The 23,040-nt window shown below is 42.4% G+C and overlaps 2 long non-coding RNA genes across 2 annotated transcripts; both read left to right on the forward strand.

Annotated features, from left to right (window-relative positions):
• The first annotated feature begins 14,858 nt into the window (after positions 1-14,858).
• On the forward strand, positions 14,859-15,860 carry LOC121636683. The gene is made up of 3 exons (XR_006009757.1): positions 14,859-15,046; positions 15,119-15,271; positions 15,343-15,860. It is a non-coding gene; the product is annotated as an uncharacterized LOC121636683 (long non-coding RNA).
• A 3,910-nt stretch (positions 15,861-19,770) lies between these two features.
• Positions 19,771-20,443, forward strand: LOC121636639. The gene is made up of 3 exons (XR_006009755.1): positions 19,771-20,029; positions 20,102-20,254; positions 20,326-20,443. It is a non-coding gene; the product is annotated as an uncharacterized LOC121636639 (long non-coding RNA).
• The last annotated feature ends 2,597 nt before the right edge of the window (positions 20,444-23,040 follow it).

Below are 23,040 nucleotides of genomic sequence, written 5' to 3' on the forward strand. Positions count from 1 at the left end.
AGGACCAAGTTTATGGAGTGTATTCCTATGTTAGTGTCACCCAGGTCGCCCAGTAGGCAAAGTGTGGGGTTTGTAGGAAAACTAGTTTTAAACCATTTTGAGAGATCTTCACACACCTTAATCCAGAACCTTTGGACAGGTGTGCAGGACCACAGCGCATGGATGTAGCTATCAGAGGTGTTCTCAGAGCAGTGTGGGCAGATATCTGATGGTGAAAGGCCCATCCTGAACATCCTGTGTCCTGTATAATGAGTTCTATGGAGAATTTTGAATTGTATTAGTTGTATATTTGAATTCTGAGTCATTTTAAACGTGTTTAAACATATTTGTGACCATCTTTTCTGATCAAAGTTATTAGATAAATCATCTTCCCATTTTGAAGTTGGGAGAGATATCCTGTCTTCTAGCTTTGCAAGTAATCTATATATTTTTGATAATAATTTTGGAGTATTATGATTCAGGAATTCTGCTATTCTGATAGGAAGCTGCAAGTCTAACTACAGGGGTATACTTCTTACATATAATTGATTTTAGTTGGTGGTACTCTAAGAATTTATTGCTGTTGATTCCATACTGTGAGACAATTGTGTTGAAAGATACAAAGTTTCCATTTTCTATTATCTGTCCTAACTGTTGTATTCCTTTAGTCTTCCATTGAGTGAAGTTTATCATCTTTTTGTTCTGCAGGATGTCAGGGTTGTTCCAGATGGGTGTAAGTCTACATGGAAAGAGGGAAGATCTGGTTATCTTACAGAATTCCCACCAAGCCATTAAGGAAAAACGGATGTTATGGCTTTTAAAGCACTTATATGGTTTAATGGTTGAGCTGATGAACGGCAGGTCAGAGATGACTAAGTCCTCACACAAAGCCTGCTCCACATCTAGCCACGGCTCATCCAGATAACTGGGTTTGAGCCACTTGGAGATGTACTGCAGCCTGTTAGCTATAAAGTAGTTATTAAAGTTTGGTAGGTCCAGTCCTCCTCTATCTTTAGTCTGCTGTAAGGTTTTAAGACTGATACGTGACGGCTTGTTTTTCCAAAGAAACTTGGATATGAAAGAGTCCAGAGATTTAAACCAACTGGTGGAGGGTTTAGTGGGTATCATTGAAAATAAATAATTAACTTTAGGTAGAATCATCATCTTAAGGGTGGCAACTCTCCCCATTAGTGAGATGGGTAAGCGCCTCCACCGTAAGAGATCATCTTCTATTGTTTTTAGTAGCTGAACATAGTTTAATTTTGTTAAATCTGATAATCTGGGGGAAATATTTATACCTAAATATCTAATGTTTCCTGTCTGTATTTTGATATTAGGGATGTTTTGTAGGTCACAGTTGATGGACATGGCTGTAGTCTTAGACCAGTTAATAGAATAATCAGATATTGAAGAGAACTTATTAATAACTGTGATTGTCTCAGAGAGTGATGTTTGTGAGTTCTGAAGGAAGAGTAATACATCATCTGCATAAAGACTTATTTTATGTTCTATATTTTTGCCCTGGATTCCTTTAATTTCTGTATTTTGTCTAATAGCAGCTGCTAACGGCTCTATGAAAATGGCAAAAAGTGAGGGGGAGAGTGGGCAGCCCTGTCTGGTGCCTCTCTGTAAGCGGAAGCTTGGAGAAGTTTGATCGTTGGTTTTCACACATGCATTTGGGTTATTATATAATATTTTAATCCACTCTATGAAAGAAGGTCCAAACCCAAATTTGTCTAGTGTTGCAAATAGAAACTTCCAGTTTACCCTGTCGAAGGCTTTTTCTGCATCTAGAGAAATGATTGTGGATTCTAGATTATGTAAAGTAGAGTAATCAATGAGGTTAATTAGTCTACGTGTGTTAGTAGATGAATGTCGACCTTTTATAAAACCTGTCTGGTCCGGATGTATTATAAGAGGGGTTATTTTTTCTATCCTTCTGGCAAGAGCTTTACTAATTATTTTCAGGTCTACATTTATTAAAGATATGGGACGGTAACTGGATGGAAGTGTGGGGTCTTTGCCTGGTTTTAGCAATAGTGTTATATTAGCTAAGTTCATATTTTGCGGTATTTTTTGTTTTTCCTGTATTTCTAACAACATATTATAAAATGTAGGAGCTAGCGTTGTCCAGAATTCCTTGTAAAATTCTGCTGAGTAACCATCTGGACCCGGGGCTTTATTGTTGGGCATATGTTGGAGAGCTTCGTGGAGTTCATCTACAGTAATAGGTGCATCTAAATTTATTTTATTTTCATTTTTTAGTTTTGGTAGATTAATGTTGTTTAAAAATTGTTCAATATGTTCATCTGTTGGATTAATCTGTGATTCATATAATGTTTTATAGAAGCTTCTAAACGTGTCATTTATCTTGTCAGAGTCATGGCTGATGTTTCCGTCTTGATCTTTAACAGAGGAGATTGTTGTTTTCTCCTTGTTTGTTTTTAGTTGATTTGCTAAAAACTTTCCAGATTTGTTACTGTGTTCAAAGTTCTCCAAGCGAAGTCTTTGCACTAAAAACTGTGTTTTTTTATCTATAATTTCTTTAAGCTGCCATTTAGTTTTCCTTATATTATTCATTGTGTGCTCTTCGGGGGAAATGCGGTAAGCCTCCTCCAATGATTTAATCCTGAGTTCTAATTCTAAAACTCTTGCTGTTTCCTTCTTCTTCTTATGTGAGGAGAAGGAAATTATTTTCCCTCGCATTACTGCTTTTCCTGCTTCCCAAAGGAGACACGCTGAAGTTTCAGGCATGTCATTTTTTTCTATATAAATTGACCATTCTTTTTTAAAATAATCAATAAACTCAGGATCTTTCAATAAAGAGGTGTTAAATCTCCAGCTTTTACCAATCGGTTTATTATTTTTGTTTCTCAGAGTGAATGAAACTGGTGCGTGATCGCTAATGCTGATTGGATGTATCTGAGTCTCTGAAATGTCGCCCATTAGTGAGTTACTATTTAATATATAATCTATTCTAGAGAAGGAGTGGTGAACTGAAGAGAAGAAGGTGTATTCTCTTAGTTTAGGATGGTGAGAGCGCCAAGCATCGCAAAGACCAAAATCCTTCATGTACTGTTTGATAGTTTCTGACGACTGCCAGACTCGATGACTACCTGATGTGCTGCAGCGATCTTGTTCAGTCAAGACTACATTAAAATCACCAGCTAGCACTATTCTGTTATCTGAATAATTCTGGAGTGTAGCAAACAGGGAGTGGAAAAAGGAGGGATCATCTGCATTGGGGCCATATACATTGGTAATACATAATTTGATATTACAAATAGATAATAAAGTTATCAGAAATCTGCCTTCCGGATCCACTACTGTGCTATCTATGTCAAAATTTAGTCTCTTATTAATAAGAGTAGCTACTCCTCTTTGCCTAGAATTGTAACAAGCTGAGTAAACATGAGGAAACTGAGCTGTTTGAAGAAGATCTATGGTTGAGTTTGTTAAATGAGTCTCTTGTAGTAAGACAATGTCAGCCTGCAGCTCCTGTAATTTATTAAAGATCTTCAACCTCTTCTCCCTGGAACCGGCTCCATGTACATTCCAACAGACGATTTTTAACATGGTTATTGTGAACGGTTTAATGCTTCATGCGTGTTACTGACGCGTGTGTCTTTGTGCGCCCCTCTTGCGTGTTCGCGCGTGTTTGCATGCAGCCTGATTGCACGCGTTTGTCCGTATGTTAAATGTCCGTATATGTACCTTAATGCGTGTTCTCTCATACATAAAACGCGAGTGTTTATATTTATCATGTATGGTGCGGCTGTGCGTCCTGACGGTTTTTGACCGGCCGCGTGCGCTGCTGATATTACGAGCTGGATTACAATTAACAGTGAAAGCGTGAAAGATAGTGAAAAGTGAGAAAAGTATTTGTGTGAAATATAAAAACAAAACAGAAAAAAATACATCGATCTAGATGTAGAGGCTGTGGTGAGACGAGCAGTGTGTTCTACTGTCAGTGATCTATAATGGCGAGTTAAGAGTGATCATTTGGAGAGATTGACATACAGCACCTGGGATCAGAAGAGCCACGGAGTGACGTCCGGGTCGCGGTACAGTTGTCCATTAATAAACAGTTTATCCACCGCGATGACAGCGCGAGCGCCATTAGCCATAGATTTCCGTCTGATGGGAAACAGGATTCTCCGTCGGTCCAGAATCTCTCTCAGATATTGGTCGTTTACTCCGAAGTTGGTCCCCTTCAGTTCGCGGCCCTGGTTCTTCACCTGCTCCTTCTGTTTGAAGCTGACGAACTTCGCTACGATGGGTCTTGGTCTGCTGGACCCGGGTTTCCTCCCGCCGAGCCGATGGACTCTGTGAAAGGAGATGTTTTTCACCGTTTCCTCTGGGAGCTTCAGGTGGGTTTTGATGAAGTTTTTCACCGTGGTCTCGGGGTCCTCCTCCGTCTGCTCTGGAATCCCTGCAAATACCAGGTTCTCTCTCATGCTCCGCGCCTGCAGATCGATCACCGTTTCCTTAATCTTCTTATTTTCATCTGAGAGACGGGTCAAGCCCTCGGTGAGGGATTTTACCGTCTCTCTGAGACCGGCATTTTCTGCAGCCAGACTTTCCACCTGCTTCTGGCTGAATTCTAATGATTCACGTAGCGCCTGGAACTCTTTGTGGAGAATTTCTACCAGACTCAAACGCGCATCAAAACTACTGAGTTTCTTATCTATGGAGATCAGAACATCTGTTGAGTCGTTCCCCGGTGGTGAAATAGCTCCAGGTGAATCCTCATTTCGCTGTCTCTTGGATTTAGATGAGGTGGAGGGGGTGGAGGTGTTGTTTGGTTTCCCCATGACGATTCTGTCGTAACAACGATCTATAAAATCTGTCAGGCTGGCCAAATCCTCCCCGCTGTGCTCCAGAGTGTACCTTTTAAAGACACTATAGTCCTACTTTAAAGAATATTTTGATTAAGTTGGCACAAAATACAATCGATTGAAAGTATAAATGTTTGGGCGCCTAGTTTGAATCTGCCGTCTCCCCCGGAACTACGTCACCTACAGCATTAGCGTCACTTACCTGCCACCAGCGCCAGATGGCTCTAAACTCATCCGGAAATGAGTGAGAAGGGCGGCTTCATTCCATCCACTCGCCGCAGCCAATGTGCGGAATTTCAGGACGTGTTTTGTGATGGGGGTGTGTCCCTGCTGCAGGCAAAACAGCTGCTCCTGTATGGTGGCATCTCCGGAGGGAATTCCAAACACATCCTGAAAGTGTCTTGTGAACTGGGTAAAGGATTGCGTCACTGTGCCATTTTGCCACCAGATCACTTCGGCCCACAGGAGAGCCAGTCCTGAAAGCATGGAGATGATGTAAGAAATTTTAGATCGCTCAGTGGGGTACCTGCTGGGGTTCATTTCCAAGTGGAGGGAGCACTGGAGCAGGAATCCGCTGCTTTGCTGTGGATCGCCAGCGAAATGGTTGGTAGGAGACTTCATCCACTGGTTTCAGTCTTGGTTGGACCTTCTGTTATGAAGGATCTCTAAGAAACAGATCAGAGTTCAAGCGAGGATTTATTACAGTCACTGATCACAACACAGAAGCTTACGACACCAAGTAGCCAAGGAGCAAACACTGGAGTCTGGAGATCAGCTAGGTGAGTCGGGACTGGGAAAGGGAGAATAGGGAAGGTCTGACGGTGAGTGGATGTGGAGTTGGTGTATGTAAAGCCCAGTGATCAGATTGATTGCAGGTGTGACGGACTAGTATTCTGGAGATTGACTGCGGTGATACGTGGCAGGTGTGGGTGTGTCCGTGGCAAGGCCTGGTGCGGGTGTAACAATATATAAATATATATATATATATATATATATATATATATATATGTGTGTGTATGTGTGTAAGAATGTGATTTCTTCGTTTTCCATTTTTAATTAATTCAAAAAATCTCAAAAAAACCTTTTTTCACCTTGTCATAATGAGGTATTGTGTGTAGAATTTTGAGGTAAGAGCTTAATTTAATATAATTTGGAATGAAGCTGTAACATAATAAAATGTGGAAAAAGTGAAGCGCTGTGAATACTTTCCGGATGCACTGTATATATACACTACCGTTCAAAAGTTTGGGGTCACTTCCCTATTGACTCCCATGGCAAAGTGACCCCAAACTTTTGAACGGTAGTGTATGAATGGTACATGTGAGATAAATGCCAATCTAGCACATCCAGAATGAGGGACTCTCTGCATTGCTGATATCACAAAGGTGATAACAGACCCCCACCCCATTCACCAAATACACACAAAAACACACAGAAGAACATGGGACCAAAATGCAATTTCCATGCATATTTTGAGCACCCTGGCAAAATAATTTCCATACTTGGTGTGATTACATTTCAAAGTCTCTGTTTCTCTGCTTAACATTTTGATTTATTTATATTACCTATGTGCCCCCCCTCCCCCTCCATTTCACATTTTTTTCCCTCACGAGTTGACTTAATGCTGGTTTTGTGCAATGACCAGAATGTGTGGGCACATTTTACCCTCTGTTCTTGACGCTTTATTTATTCATGTGACATCTTGTCCTTTTGCCTCATCCAGCTCAGTGTTTCGCAGGGATACAGATGCTTTAGATAGCAGACACATTTAGGTTGCTCAAGCACTGATCATATGCCAGCCACTTAGACAACACCATTAATCTCCCTTATCAGTATCTCAGTGGGTGCTCTGGCCTCAGACTGGTTTGTTCTGCATTGGGCTACCATTACTCAAAGGATGCTAAATAAACCACATTGCTCCCTCCGATTTACCCTCAGTACTGAGTTACAGCCCTGTGATGAGGAGACAAACAGGTCCATTGCTCTCCCAGAGGCATTGACCACTTTGTTATTGTTAGTTTCTTCAAAGTGTTCTTGGCCCTTTACACCAACTGCTTGACAATTTTGTAATTGCATTGTGTGATAAAAAGCTAATTAAGTTATGGAAGATCTCTTATCTTTTTTATTTTCCTTAGCGCTATCCAGGGGATGACCTTGATAAGATCACTTAGAAGCTGCTTGCTTCTTTCACTAGTGCTCTGTGTTAATAGGGACATTGATAACTGCTGTGGATGGAGATGAGAAAGGGCTCCTTGATGACAGTCAGCTCAACACAAGATACAGAGATACAGACTTCGATAAAAAGGCAGGGAGTGCCTGAGGGAATCACCCACCAATAAAGTTCTGGCTCTTGTGATCCCATAAACAACTGATAAGGGACTTGAGGCCTAATGAGTTGAATTATTTTACTGACACTTGGAAAATGCAAGCTGACTGTTGTCTTATGAAGCAAGACAATATGCCCAGGTTTGCAAATTTGTACTATAAGCGACAGAAAATGACTTTGTGGAGCCCCTGGTGTTTTACAGCAAAAGGATGTGGTAACACTGGGAGCAAACATTAAACCGAGACAGTTGTGTGTACACATTGGTTAGTGCAGCACTTTTGCATGAAAGGCTGAGATGCAAAAACATCTGAAGCAAACTCTTCCCCAGCGGGCAATGGCACCTGCTGTCACTCAAAAACCAACATGCACAGCACTCATGACACTTTGCCGTTTCACTCAGGCTGCCTCTGCTTTCTTCATATTCTATAGGCATTGCACTAGTGCTGATATAGTGATGGTGTATAAGGCTAGATTAGGATTGTGCCGTCTGTGCAGGAAATACATCTTAGTCTGGAATTTATTGCGCCTTGTAGCTTGTTTACGGTGCAAAGCATGGTGAGCTGAGCAAGTGCTGCCCGCTGACATAAAACATCATTTATTTTACTTAGGGATACCCAGCTTGGACGTGCAGTGTATGGCACAAGGATGGCAATAGCCAGAAACAGCCAGAAACACACATCAGAGATTCTGCTCTTTACTTTCCTCTGGAACATCTAGATGCAAAAGAAAAGCATATTAGAGACAAACACATTATTCTAAATCAGACACAGTTATGCAAATTAAAACAATGATATTCTGCACTCATTCCTATGAACAAAAAATTGCTAGCTATCTGACACTGAATATGAATAACAGAAAGAGAACACCTGTTTATTCTTTGTGAAACTAGCCTATTTTCAAGGACTTTGATCCCATAGGAACTCTTCAGAATTTATAATTGTGGCAATTTTTCATACAAACAGACAATTTGGCTTTATTTTTCTATTCCTTTGGAGTTGTTAAGAATGTATCTGGGGGGGAATTTGACAGTGCTCTCACCATGCATTACCTAAATGAACTGTTATCCTCGGTGCTCACCCAGACCTTGTTTGGTATTAAATAATTCAGGACATTCGCTGTTGCAAACTTCAGCTGCATGCACATCACGTCTCTGCTTGCCGTCTCCCTTCTGTTTTGCAGGCATTATATATTACATCAGCCCATGATGCAGTGGAGACTGTTGCTCGTACTATATATAATATGTCAGACTTGCATTCACCTGCCCAAGGGTGTGGTTAGGATGATGGTAGGAACAGCAAGGCTCTACATCATTTTCTACACTATGCATATATTTTCACTGTACAGAAAAGCAGCAGATGATGAAAACAGCGATGCAGCATGAGAATGAGCTGTAATGAAGGGCAAAAAGAGTGCTGTAAATTCAGAGATTAGGATGGAGAGGACTATTCTGACAGCAAGAAATTAGTGGGAAATTACTGCAAGCTTTTTCTTAATAAGTGACTACAAAGTCTTTGTCCTTATGCTGCAGGGGGTTTGCACTCTTAGAAAGCTTCCATCAGCAGAGCCTGTCTTGAACACACTCTCTTGCTGAAATTTAACTGTCCAACAGGCTAATTAGTTCTTTGGCATGTGGCCTTTTCCATTACAGAAAGAGAAAATCAGAGCTGTGTTATCGCAGCTACAAGATGACCTGCTGACAGACGGTGTCAGATACCCTGCTGGAATTGGTGTATTGATCAGACAGCGTAGAACCCCATCGTAGAGCAAACTGACTTCATGTGAGCAGTGCTGGAGGGCGGTCAATTAAAAACATATGTCGTGGAACCAATTGAGGCATGAAATGAGACATCATGCAAGAAGAGGAAGGAAAGTAAGCGTAAAGTCTAATTAATACCCAGCTCATATTACACAGATATGTTCTATAATTCACACAATTTCAGTTACTCATATACACAAATGCATACATTATGTAAATTTCCTGATTTGAGGCAATTTTTTTGAGGGAACAATATATATTGGATTTTTGTTTTTCTGTATTTGGTGAATAGGGCAGCACAGATAAAACTTAACAAAAGATGTGCACTTGAAAAAATAACCTCAGCAGTTGTGACATTAGCACTTTACAAACAGGCTCATCGTTGGATGACTTAATGAAATATTTCCATTCAGAATAAATCTCAGTTCAAGACAAATTAGCAATCTGAAGAGTAGCTCTGTCAGCATCCACTTAATTCAACAAATTTCTGCATGTAGATTGCGTAATGAACCCCGATCAATGCAGTGATTGTAATTATGATGTTGTTTTGATCAATTAGTCTTCTGTATTAGCTGATGGATTTCAAAATGTGATTTTTAGAATGACTTTTACATGGTGCTGTGCACTGCCATAGAATTTACTAATTTCTTTTATCTGGTCTGATCTGGTCAGATAACAAGCAAAGTATAAACTATTTGAGATATAAGAGACACAAACCATGCCATAAAACTTCACTGCTGTTAATTGCTTTGATCCTTTTTTAATCACAACAAATCCAAAGAAGTAATTTTTAGTGTCTTCACTGATCCGTTCCATTGTATTTGGACATATGAAGAAATTTAATATTTGATGCCTGCAGTACACTCATAAAAGGGAGAATAGAAGAATGTCATTGTGTTTCATCATCCTCCATTTTAATTACACTGTTTAATCATTTGGGAACTGAGGATAATAACTGCTGCTTTACTTTTCTAAAAGAATTTTTGTGTGCATTATTGTTGAACACAAGATTTTAGCTGTTGAATGTTTTTTGTTGTCTGATTCTCCTTTAATTATGCAGCCTGCATTTTTAACAGGACACAGATGTGGACCACAGCTAGGTAACTCATTCACACACGCACTGTCTAAGAAGTTACCAGTTGTACAGAATGAGGTCTGGCTTGGTCCTACAGAAATAATCACAGACACCTTAGAAAAAGACATGGTTGCATGTTTCTCCAAAAAAAAAAACAAAAAAAAAAAAAAACAAACTGAAATTTGTATGATACACTATTTTTCTGTCCATCTCAGATGAGCTGCTTCCCAGAGAACTTGACTGCATTTCTGAGCAGTGGGTTTATGGCTTCCTCTTTGTGTGACAGCTTCAGGTTAGCTTTCTTGATGCAGCAGCAGATTGTGGTGTGCGAAAGTGTTTTTTTAGGGCACTCCCAACTTCATGTGGCTGTATTGATCATAGTGGCATGATAGTTTCTTATGCAGTGCATACTTAGGCTCAAAGGTTATGACCATTTAACAGTGATTTCTGTCCTTTGACTTAATGCACAAAGATTTCTCCAAACTTTCTGAATCTTTGTGCAATGTTATGATCTACAGACACTGTAAAGTGTTAAATCATGACCCATCTGGAGCCTATTGAAACTGCTGTCAGGCTGTAGAGAATGCACACTGACGTCACCAATGCACATAATTATGAGAGCAATCGCCACTTTGGGTGTACCCATTGTTTGTTTGCATGGTTCAGCAGAGGCTATCCTCTTTTTAATCTCAGCCTTAGTCAGAGTTTCTGACAAGTATTTCATCCTATCATTTTTGTTCTTGAGTTATGTCCTCAGCTGCAGCAGCAGATTCTCAATCAGTGCACAACAATGAGATTAACCAGTGAAATTTTTAATCCTCCATTTCCATCTTGGTACAGTGCAGTGAATATGTTGGATAAATGCATCTCAGAGAACAGTGGACTTCGGCAGAAACTTTTCTAAATGATGTGGTTGTGCCTGACCCTGGGTTGGATATAAAGATCAGTTTGGGCTTTATGTGTGCAGGAGTAAAGATGAACGGTATTATGAGAGAACAGGTGCGGTGGTAGCCTACACCTGAGAATTCATGTAGTAAGGTTAGTGGCTATAGATGCAATAAATATGCGATTTTAAATGCAGCAGTGCCGATCTGGATAAAACTCCCATGTGCTCCCCCTGTGATCATTTGTTTTTCTCTGGTTAGTCTCGGTGTTGTTCTGTTACACATTCAGTCACAACATTCAGGACTGTTTACTCTTTCCAGACGTTTCAGAGTAGATCTGCCATCAGATCCAGTAAAGTTTTTTTTGTTTATTTCATTGTTCTTGTAATAAATACATATTCTTCCTTATACTTTTGATTGCTTTCATATTTTTACTGCTTCTTTTACAAGATGTATGAAATGAATTAATCTTGTATATTTAGACATGTGTGTTATCTGTTATAATGCCCAGAATATATTAATTTATCAGAAATTAATCCATACAGATGCACAGATCATTTATCTCATTTCAGATTTAAAACATCAGAACAATAAATGTTTAATTAACATTAATGATCAGTATGATGGTGTAGTTGCAGCCAACAGTTTTAATCCATCCGTTTGTAAAATGGCTGCAAAACATTTAATGATCTTCTTTTTTTTTTAAGTCATGGCGGGTGTAGAAACGTACACCAAATACCAGGTAAACACCACCTTCTAAAACTGGAACTGGTGGAAACCCACTCTAAACCTGAACTTCTTCGTTGTTCGGCAGATTGTAACATTCTAAGTTGCTAATAATTAGTGTTTCTGCATTGTAACGACTTTCTTTATCTTGTGGGCTCGTGTCGATGGAAACAGTAGCTGGGTACCCCCAAAATGGTGGAGACAGCCACAATGACGTAACATGTGCATTCTCTTTAGGTGGGTCACCTGGTCACAAACAACCAAGCTCGGGCCACATCTACAAATGGACGAAACAATATAGTTTTTAAAAGAACTTATTCATACAGATGGAAGCTTTTTCCAGAAAGGTGTCAATGCTGTAGTGTCAATGGCAAGCCTGTAGGTGGTGCTGCAGGGCCAACACAGAAATACACCAAAAACTGAGAATAAGATATGAAGCACATGTGCAGTAGAGTGCCTCTAGAGAGAGAGTGGCGCCACCGGAAGCTCAAAACGCTTGCCGATCACGTGGTCCATGTAGCCTCCAAAAGTTCCAGGAAGTGCTTGGCGGCCAATACAAAATAATAAGAAAACTACGATAATCGGTAAATAATGATCAATGAAGGCTTTGCTTTGCAATATTTTTATAGTTGTGTTCATTGATATGAATCATGTTAACTTTACTAAACCTGTATGACATCAACAGCAATGTAAATTGTAATATTTTCTGTTTTTTTAACTTTATCTTTCAGACTTGACTGAGGCATAACAACAGGTGACGACAATGATTTACCAAGTGACTACACAATAAATCTAGGCTCACAACATAATGATAACTGTTCTTACAGGAAAACTATATCCAATAAATAAAATTTAGATCCCAATTCATTTCAAATAAATGGGTTATCTATTCTTACTTATTAGTATCTACTTGTGTGAATTGCTTTTAAGTCTTAAGACTTATTTTGACTGAGGCAGACTGACTCACAATATAATGTGTTCTTACAGAAAATCCATGGCAAATAAATAAAATTTTGATTTCAATTCATGGAAAATACATGGCTTTCTATCACTATTTGTTAACTATCCCAAGACTTACTCCCTACATATACATAATAAATCAGACAAACACCCTTTGTTTTCCAAATGCATTTAATACCTAAAAGAATTCCTTTACAATAGCATAAAACTCGACTAGATCAGCATGTCTAGCCATTTCTTTTCTCTGCTATCCTTGAATACAGTCTTCACCATGGTATGCTGTGCTGCATGGGGATGCTCCAATCGCTCAGAGAAAGGCGTGCGTATGTATGGCTTCCCCAAAGACAGGGACAGAAGGAAAATATGGATGGCCAAAGTCAGCAGGATACATTTGACCACCATCAGGGACTGTGAAAACAAAAAAATATGTGAGGTAATCATATTAAAACAATGCATTTACACATTTTCAAAGACCATATCATTAGGAAGTTTATTATTTTTAAATTAAACACAGAGAACACATCACAGGGAGATTTATATGGTTGAGGTTGCAGAATGTAGAAAAAAAAGACAGGAAACAACACTTAAAAGTGGCCAAACCAGGAAGGTGAAGAAGAACAGTATCCCAGTTCACGTCAGGCAACCCCAGAACTACTGAAAGTTCTTCAGGACAATGCTGCACGAGGGAAGAGTGATATACTTCCCTTAAGCATCTCTGCTTCTCTGCTCTCATCCTGCACACTGGGAGAGTGCTGAGTGCTGTCTAGTGCAGCAAATGCATTCAAGTACAATCAGCCACTTATTTTGTATATGTATATTTTGTTAAGTTCTTAAGGTTAACATGTTTGTTACATTTAACAGGTTAGGTTTTATAGTTGCAAAGATTGTAAACATATATACTAAGAGTATTGTGCTATCTAATACTGTGTATTCATTTTCATATCTTTGTCCATTATTCCACAGCCTTATAAATACATTAAAATTAAATAAAAATGGAACTACAATTGCTCTCCCTACACATTAACCTCGCTATCAACCGCGTTGGATCAATTTATATTGACGAACAGAATTTACATTCATCAGCCTGTGGCATCTGTTGCTATCGTGTGCTAGCATAAACTTTTATCGGTTTATAATCTCTAAATATATTAATCTAGATGGTGACAATCTGTCAACATATTTAATTACTCCTGTCAAGTTGATTTCGATGCACCACTGATATGGAAATATGACTATTAAAACATCTTACCTTGAAGAAGTGTAGCTCCGACAATCTGCTCCATTGAAATACATTGACTGTCGCTTAGCTTTTGCTAACTTCCGGGAACTTTTGAGGGGCTCCATACGCCGCCATTGCTGTGAAAAAACTGAACCATTGCAGTGAACGGAGATGGCGCCACTCTCTCTCTAGAGGCACTCTAATGTGCAGATGCAAACCACCAGCAACATAGCAGCAGAAGAAGAAAATGGACCGCCACAACACCACAGCTCCACTTTTGTCCAAGTTTATTTTATTTATTTGTTTATTTATTTTGCAGTATTCAGAAATGTATGAACTATTTAGTCTGCCATTCTTTTTTTTTATTTTTTTTTTACTTTATATAAACTCAATAAATCGCAGTACAGCGATTTATTGAGGCTTGTGTGGCGATTGCATCATCGGGTTGTTAAAAAAGATGCATCTAGGTTATAAAAGCTACATTGGTCTTATGTGGGGAAATCATATCATATGTAGTTTTCAGTGAGTGTATTAGGGGACTACACATCAACTCAGTTAATCAAGATTTTCACATTCCAGCTGAAAATAAACTAAAAATGTTCAGAACATACCTCAGTATCCAGTTTACTTAGTGCTGACTAAGCTAGAGCTACATGATCCAGTTTCTATTAAACATGGAGCTAGCAAGGCTGCTAGTTGATTGTAAAGTATGCTACAGCATAAAAATGTATAGAAATATTGCCTGTTACAGCTTTTATTTTATATAAGACTTTATAAAAAGAAGAGAAAGGGAGATATGTTCAATTGTTGGCCAAGAGGAAGGACACAGTTCAGGCCAAGACAGAACCCAGCCCCAATGTCAATATGGTCAGATGCAAGGACCCAGTCCACCACCACCAGACAACTTCTCTATCGTCTTCTGAATTTTTCATTTATCTTGTTTTTATCTACTGTCAGTGTTGTCCCAGACTTTTAGAGGAACAAATTATGTTCTTCATGTTAATTGAATTTTAATATGAAGAATGACAATAAGGAACTTTTGACTCTGAGAAGTGGTAGGAGAGAGAAGCCAATGATGCTCCTACTACCTGTCATGTTTTGGTGTGTGTCTGAGTTTGCAGGTCAGGGTGAGCAGGTTACCATGGGGACTGAGGGCGGAGTCTGGAGCCACAATTGCTGCCACCTGTCTCACATCAGCAGGCTCATTATCTAACTCTACTCCCTGCTATTTAGGGGCAAGCAGGAGCTCCAGTCTTCGCCAGATTGTCACACTTTACTGCGTGGTAACCAGGCCATTTCCCAAGTCTTGTGTCTTGTTCTCAGTGAAGACTCTCTTTAATATCTGTATTCCTCAGCTCTAGATCTCGATCCCCTGGATAACCACAGCACCCAGGATATTAACCAACTGCTTGCCAAGCCGACTGCCTGCCTGCTCGCCCTGCCTGCAACCGAACACTCTCACCACCTCCCGGTTACCCCCTCCAGCTCTAGCCTTTCTCTGGAATTCAGTAAGCCGCAGCCACAACAGATATCATCAGGCTCTTTGTCAGACCCACACTAATCCTCAGTCTCTTCACAGAAAGACCCACCGGACCTGGACCTTGCCACTCACAATCACTGTAATAAATATTGTTTGCATCTTACCTCATCTCTCCGAGTGTTACTGCATTTGGGTCCGGTTCCTGGTACTACGGTCTCCGACCGTGTCAGTACAATCTGGCCAAAACATGGACCCAGCAGACGCTCTTCATTCTGCCCTCGCAGGGCAAGGAAAACTCCTGGGAGAGCACGAAAAAGCTTTGCGCCTCCTCGGAGAACAACAGGGTCTATGCAGCCATCGCCTGGACAAAGTATCCGAACAGTTGCAGTGTATTCACCAATTACTATCTGCTTCTTCTCCAGCAGCCACCGGATCTTCTCCTACTGCCACCCTGACTGGACCTCCTGTTACATCCGATCCAGTCTTCCGTGACGCCGCTTTTCCCACGCCTGAGCCGTTCTCCGGGGACGTAAGCAAATGTGGAGGTTTTCTACTACAGTGTTCCTTAGCCATTTCTCGTTCTCCCCGATCTTTTCCCTCAGATACAGCCAGGATATCCTACGTCATCGCCCTCCTCCGTGAAAAAGCGCTTGCATGGGCCTTAGCCTATTTCCAAACACGCACCATTGATTCGACTCTGTTTTCCTCCTTCCTAGAAGACCTCCGCCTTACCTTCGATCATCCCTTGAAAGGAGCAGACGCAGTCAAACGTCTGCTAAACTTAAGACAGGGAAGCCAACCCGCAGTGGACTTCGTGGTGGACTTCCGGGTTCTGGCAGCAGAGACTGGCTGGCCGCCGGACGTTCTGAAGGGGGTTCTGCTCAATGCACTCAGCGATCAACTAAAGGATCAGCTTGCTCTGCGGGAGGAAGCAGCCACGTTCGAGGACCTGGTTGTCATGGTGATCCAAGTGGACAACCGGTTAGCCGAGAGACGTCGCGAACGAGGTTTTCGCAATTCTCAGCCCAGTAGGAGGACGGCAGCTGGGCTGGAAGCTCCGCCTCCGGTTGCCAGCGGCGCTTTTCCGGCTCTGCCCGTACCAGACGAACGAGGAGAGCCGATGCAGTTGGGACGCGCTGGAATAACAGCCGAAGAACGCCAACACCGAGCCCGCAATCATTTGTGCTTTTATTGCGGTTCTTCATCGCACGTTGTTACCGGATGTCGGTTGCGGCCAAAAGACAGCGCCCGCCAGTAGAGGCAGGAGTACTGGTGGGCGGGGTTCAACAGCCACATCCTCCACGTTGCATTTTTGCCGTCACACTCACGATAGCGGGAGCAGACCATCAGCTACAGGCTCTAGTTGACTCAGGAGCGGAACAGAATTTAATGGATCCAGGAACGGCTCAAAGACTCGGCCTCTCCCCCGTTGCGCTGACAACACCTATCTCGGTTACGGCTTTGGATGGTAGGCTTCTCACCACCATTACTCATTCTACTGGTCCACTTTCTCTCCTGGTTTCTGGTAACCACAGGGAGACTGTAAATTTCCTCCTGTTCCCCGTGGCTAATGTCCCTCTCATCTTAGGTTACCCCTGGTTAGCCTTGCACAATCCTCACATAAATTGGAGTCAAAACCGCATAGAGAGCTGGAGTCTTTTCTGTCTGTCCAACTGCCTTAGATCAGCACGTCCACCCACTAATTCACCAGGTCATCCGCCCGAGAGTCCGGTGGATTTATCATCCGTTCCAGCAGTCTACCACGATCTGGGCGAGGTTTTCAGTAAAGACAGAGCTAAATCCCTACCACCACACCGGCCCTATGACTGTGCCATAGACCTTGTCTCGGGAGCGACTCTCCCCGGTAGTAAACTGTATAACGTATCCAAACCCGAGCGTGAGGTACTGGAAAACTACATCCACGAATCACTAGAGGCAGGCCTCATCAGACACTCCTCTTCTCCCCTCGGTGCGGGATTTTTCTTTGTACAAAAGAAAGATAAGACCTTGCGGCCCTGCATAGATTACCAGGGGTTAAACCATATCACCATAAAGAACAAATATCCTTTACCATTGATCTCATCTGCTTTTGAACCCATTCAGGGAGCCAGAATCTTCACCAAACTGGATCTGCGCAACGCTTACCACTTGGTCCGGATAAAAGAGGGCGACGAGTGGAAAACTGCCTTCAACACTCCCCTCGGGCATTTTGAATACCGGGTCATGCCCTTTGGACTCACAAACGCTCCTGCCGTTTTCCAAGCCTTGATAAACGACGTCTTACGTGACCTTCTGCATCATTTTGTTTTTGTATATCTCGATGACATTCTCATTTTCTCCCGAACTCTAACAGAACACCAACTACATGTGCGCCTGGTCTTGCAGCGACTGCTGGAGAATCGTCTGTATGTCAAAGCTGAAAAATGTGACTTCCACGTCTCATCAATCTCCTTCTTGGGTTACATCTTCCAGGGCGGGCAGGTGAAGACGGACCCGACGAAAGTCAAGGCTGTCGCCGAGTGGCCCACGCCCACCAACAGGAAAGAACTGCAACGTTTTCTTGGGTTTGCTAATTTTTATCGACGGTTCATTAGAAATTACAGCATGGTTGCAGCTCCACTCACCGGGTTAACATCAGTGAAGAGTCCATTCATCTGGACCCCGAAGGCTGAACAGGCCTTCGGCAACCTAAAGGAACGCTTCATCACCGCTCCAATCCTGGTACAGCCGGATCCTGAACGACAGTTTGTCCTAGAAGTGGACGCCTCCGATTCTGGGGTGGGAGCGGTGTTGTCCCAGCGATCAGGTAAGGGGGACAAGTTGCACCCCTGCGCCTTTTTCTCCAGACGTTTAACCAACTCTGAACAGAACTACGACGTGGGCAATAGAGAGCTGTTAGCGGTTAAGCTAGCCCTGGAGGAATGGCGGCACTGGCTTGAGGGGGCAAAACATCCTTTCCTGGTATGGACGGACCACCGAAATTTAGCATATCTACAGAACGCTAAGAGATTGAACGCCCGTCAAGCCCGCTGGTCACTGTTCTTTAACCGATTCAACTTTTCTATTTCTTACCGCCCAGGGTCCCAGAACACCAAACCCGATGCTCTGTCCAGGATCTATGCCACAGATAAGGAGACCACGGAGCCGGTGCGCATCCTTCCTCCATCGGTGGTTGTTGGTGGGGTTTCATGGCAAGTGGAGGATGAGATTCGCCAGGGGCTGCTTGCGGACCCGGACCCTGGGCACGGCCCTCCCAACCACCAGTACGTGCCGACACCGGCTCGTTCCGCAGTTCTGCACTGGATTCATTCCGCCAAGTTCACTTGCCATCCCGGGATCCACCGTACCATCAGGTTACTCAGGAGGCGTTTCTGGTGGTCATCACTGCAGGCGGACGCCAAGGAATACGTCTCGGCCTGCGCAGTCTGCGCCCGGAACAAGACCTCCAATCAACCCCCGTCAGGCTTGCTACAACCGTTGGAGGTCCCAGGCCGGCCTTGGTCGCATATCTCTCTGGACTTCGTCACCGGCTTGCCTCCTTCACATGGTAAAACCACCATTCTCACGGTTATAGATCGCTTTTCTAAAGCCGCACATTTCATCCCTCTTGCCAAGTTGCCCACTTCCACGGAGACAGCGGATCTACTGGTGGACCACGTTTTTCGCCTCCACGGTATCCCCACGGACATCGTCTCAGACAGGGGCCCTCAGTTCGTCTCCAGAGTGTGGAAGACGTTTTGCTCTGCCCTGGGGGCTAAGGTCTCGCTGAGCTCCGGTCACCATCCCCAGTCCAACGGCCAGACGGAACGGCTGAATCAGGAGCTTGAGGCTGCCTTGCGCTGTGTTGCGTCCGATAATCCCGCCTCCTGGAGCCGCTACATAAGCTGGATCGAGTATGCCCACAATTCCCTGTCCTCTTCTGCTACTGGTTGTTCCCCGTTTGAGGCCTCTCTGGGTTACCAGCCCCCGTTGTTCCCCACGGAGGAGCGGGAACTGGACGTCCCATCTGTGCAGCATCACCTGCAACGGGTGCAGCGGGTGTGGACCCGGACGAGAGCGGTCCTGCTGCGCACTGCTGAGCGCAACAAACGCCAGGCTGATCGTCGCCGCCGTCCTGCCCCCACATACTCACCTGGCCAGAAGGTGTGGCTATCCGCCAAGGATATCCCTCTGCGGAATATGCCTCCTAAGCTGGCTCCTCGCTTCATTGGTCCCTACGAGGTCGTCTCCTTGGTGGGGTCTTCCGCCGTTCGACCCCGTCTTCCTTCCTCGCTCAGGGTTCATCCCACCTTTCATGTGTCCCAGATCAAGCCTGTCTTGACCAGTCCTTTGTGCCCTCCGGCCGGGCCCCCTCCGCCCGCCCGGGTCGTTGGTGGCGCTCCGGCCTTTACGGTCCGTCGCATCCTGGATGTTCGCCGCCGCGGCGGCCGTGGGTTTCAGTATCTGGTGGATTGGGTCGGTTACGGTCCGGAGGAGCGGTCTTGGATTCCCCGGCGTTTCATCCTGGATGCTGCCATGGTGTCTGCTTTCCACCGTTCCCGGCGGCGGGCGGCTGTTGGGCCGCCTGGGGGCGTCCCTTGAGGGGGGGGTACTGTCATGTTTTGGTGTGTGTCTGAGTTTGCAGGTCAGGGTGAGCAGGTTACCATGGGGACTGAGGGCGGAGTCTGGAGCCACAATTGCTGCCACCTGTCTCACATCAGCAGGCTCATTATCTAACTCTACTCCCTGCTATTTAGGGGCAAGCAGGAGCTCCAGTCTTCGCCAGATTGTCACACTTTACTGCGTGGTAACCAGGCCATTTCCCAAGTCTTGTGTCTTGTTCTCAGTGAAGACTCTCTTTAATATCTGTATTCCTCAGCTCTAGATCTCGATCCCCTGGATAACCACAGCACCCAGGATATTAACCAACTGCTTGCCAAGCCGACTGCCTGCCTGCTCGCCCTGCCTGCAACCGAACACTCTCACCACCTCCCGGTTACCCCCTCCAGCTCTAGCCTTTCTCTGGAATTCAGTAAGCCGCAGCCACAACAGATATCATCAGGCTCTTTGTCAGACCCACACTAATCCTCAGTCTCTTCACAGAAAGACCCACCGGACCTGGACCTTGCCACTCACAATCACTGTAATAAATATTGTTTGCATCTTACCTCATCTCTCCGAGTGTTACTGCATTTGGGTCCGGTTCCTGGTACTACGGTCTCCGACCGTGTCACTACCATGATAAGTGTCACATACTACGCCACATAACAATCAATTTATCATCAATGGAACTTTTGGAACTTGTTGAAAATATTTCTACTTGGTGATTCATATTATTGATGTTAAGATGTTTTATTTCTCATGTCTCGCTGTAAACAGTTATCACAGCAGTGTATGTGAGTATCTGTCTAAAAGTCTAGTCTGAGAAACCGAACTGAAAAAAATACCGCCAGCACTGGTGAAGTTTTATTAACAACCTCCTTGTACTGATTGACAACTTTATCAATGGTCACACATGGCGATTTTTATCGTGAGCAGATAATGGACTGTAACTTTATGCTCTGTCAGAGCTTATTACTTATTTGCTTTCGCTTTTCTTTTTCACATTGAGTCTAAGAAAACCATATTTGATTAACTAAAGAAAAAAGTAAATGGACACTTGGGTGGAAGAAAAATGAATACTACAGATGGGGAAGAAGACAAAATGCTAATATTGATTCATGAATAAATATCTTGCAAACAAGGACAGAAACAGTCTTGTGAAATAATTTTAAACTGAAATGGCTCTTTTGGTTATGTATGTTACATTAGTGAGTAAAGCAAGTGATAGAAAGTAGACAGAAGAATAATGTAGACTATATAAATACACAAAGAGCATTCCTACTAACATAAGATTTTATCATTTCTGATAGAAACTGAAATTTTAACTTGAAGAAATGCAATGTTTTTATTTATGGAAAAAAGTAAAGTGAAAATATGCAGATCTCCAAAAGTCCTATAGCACTGAAATGAAACATTTTGAAAAAAAAAAAATCATAGATAACCTTTTGCACTCCAAGATTATTAGTGCTATGATTTGTTTATAGTCACTGAAATAAAAGCAAAGCAATGACAGCAAAAAAAACACACTTTAATGCATAGTCCACTATAGAGAATATATATTCAAAGGCTGTTTTTAAATGTATGCACGGTGTGGACCGTACATTAGCAACTTTATTAGACATTAGTGAGTCACAAATAAAGATTAACTACAATTGATATAGTGTATATATACATACATTGTAATTACCAAGTTTGCCTCGGTGATAAACAGGACAAGAAAATGATCCAGGTGTTTTTATAGAAAATTTATATTATATTAATATAACAAGATATTATTTTATAAATATTTTCATAGATTAAATAGAAAAATCACTACGCTGAGTAAAAGTTAAAATATGATTAAAAAACAGAAAAAAATCAGTATGCATATATGTAGAAGTAAAATATTTTATTTTAAAAACTGTGGTACTGTTTTGTAATAATTCATGCACCAGAGGGTTAAAATACTGGTGTATGTTTGGACTGAACCTAAATATTTTCACAAGAGCTGTTTGGATCTTCATAAAATACCAAACATGGGGACCAATAATAAAACTCTGATTTAAAAAATATGTTAATGATTATGGATTTTTTTTGTGTAAATCTGATAAAACATGAAAAATAAATTAACCCTGAGCTATACTGGGAGGAGGATATGGAGTAAATGTCAGAGAAATCGCTCTGCTCTCAGGAGAGCTAAAATTTAGAGTGCACAGTAAAGTAAACAGAAATTGTAATAAACTCCAAGGGTATTGTACCTTCAGTAGGAGGTATCCTCCAGTGACGTACCTACTGGCAGGCTAAATGGAAATCTAAGATAAATGAGGAAAAGAAAGTAGAAAAAAAAGAGAAAAAGAATAAGGAAGATCATATCAGGTGCAAATTTACCTAAATTTTTAATTTTCACTTTAGGAGACATGTATTTGGATGTCATTCTTTTCTGCTGGCTTGAGCAAGCAGGTCATTTAATTGCAACGCCAGGAACGTCTTGACATCAAAATTACATTGTGCTACTTGATTGCAACTGACATGCCGTGTACCTTGCTTCCCCTCCCACTCTGGCAGTCAAGTTCACAGCAAGCCACCAACATATCAGCCAGGTGCAGCAGAGAAAAGATCCTTGTTTTCCAATCTCCAAAAAGATGGATGGTCTTACGATGGCAGAGGGACACTTTTGTTAAACTTGTATATTTGCTTTACCTGAGGACGAAAAGATACAGCATGTCTGATCATTCACTTAACACACACACAGATTTAGAATGGATTAGATGAAGCCATGGTGAAGGATTCGAGGTAGAATCTATGATTTATTTAGCCTTGTGAGGAAATGGGATGCTGCCTTATGTTTTTTTCTGCCACAGTTAGACAATGAGACGAATGGTTGCATTAAAAGATAAAAGAAAGAGAACGTGAACTGAATACCAAGGAGGACAGGAGGGGAGCACCACAGATATGAACTATAATTTTTGCCATGATGCAAGCATTGACCTGTGATAACATTCTTTGCTCTGCACACTCTCTCTCTTTTGTGGCATCTGTACTTTTTTTTCTTTCTGCAGATTCCCTGACTGCCACACAGCAAAGGAGGTGCATCAAAACCAGAAAACTACATCTAATTTAAAGTACAATCTGTCGATTCACTCATCCTTGCCTTTTTACACGCTGCATAAGGGTGTATCTGTGCTTTCTATCTCTGCTCTGAAGTGCCCTGGAAAACAGAGTGAGGTTGTGTGTGAC

This window comes from Melanotaenia boesemani, chromosome 1, assembly GCF_017639745.1.
Source record: "Melanotaenia boesemani isolate fMelBoe1 chromosome 1, fMelBoe1.pri, whole genome shotgun sequence".
Taxonomy (NCBI): Eukaryota; Metazoa; Chordata; class Actinopteri; order Atheriniformes; family Melanotaeniidae; genus Melanotaenia; species Melanotaenia boesemani.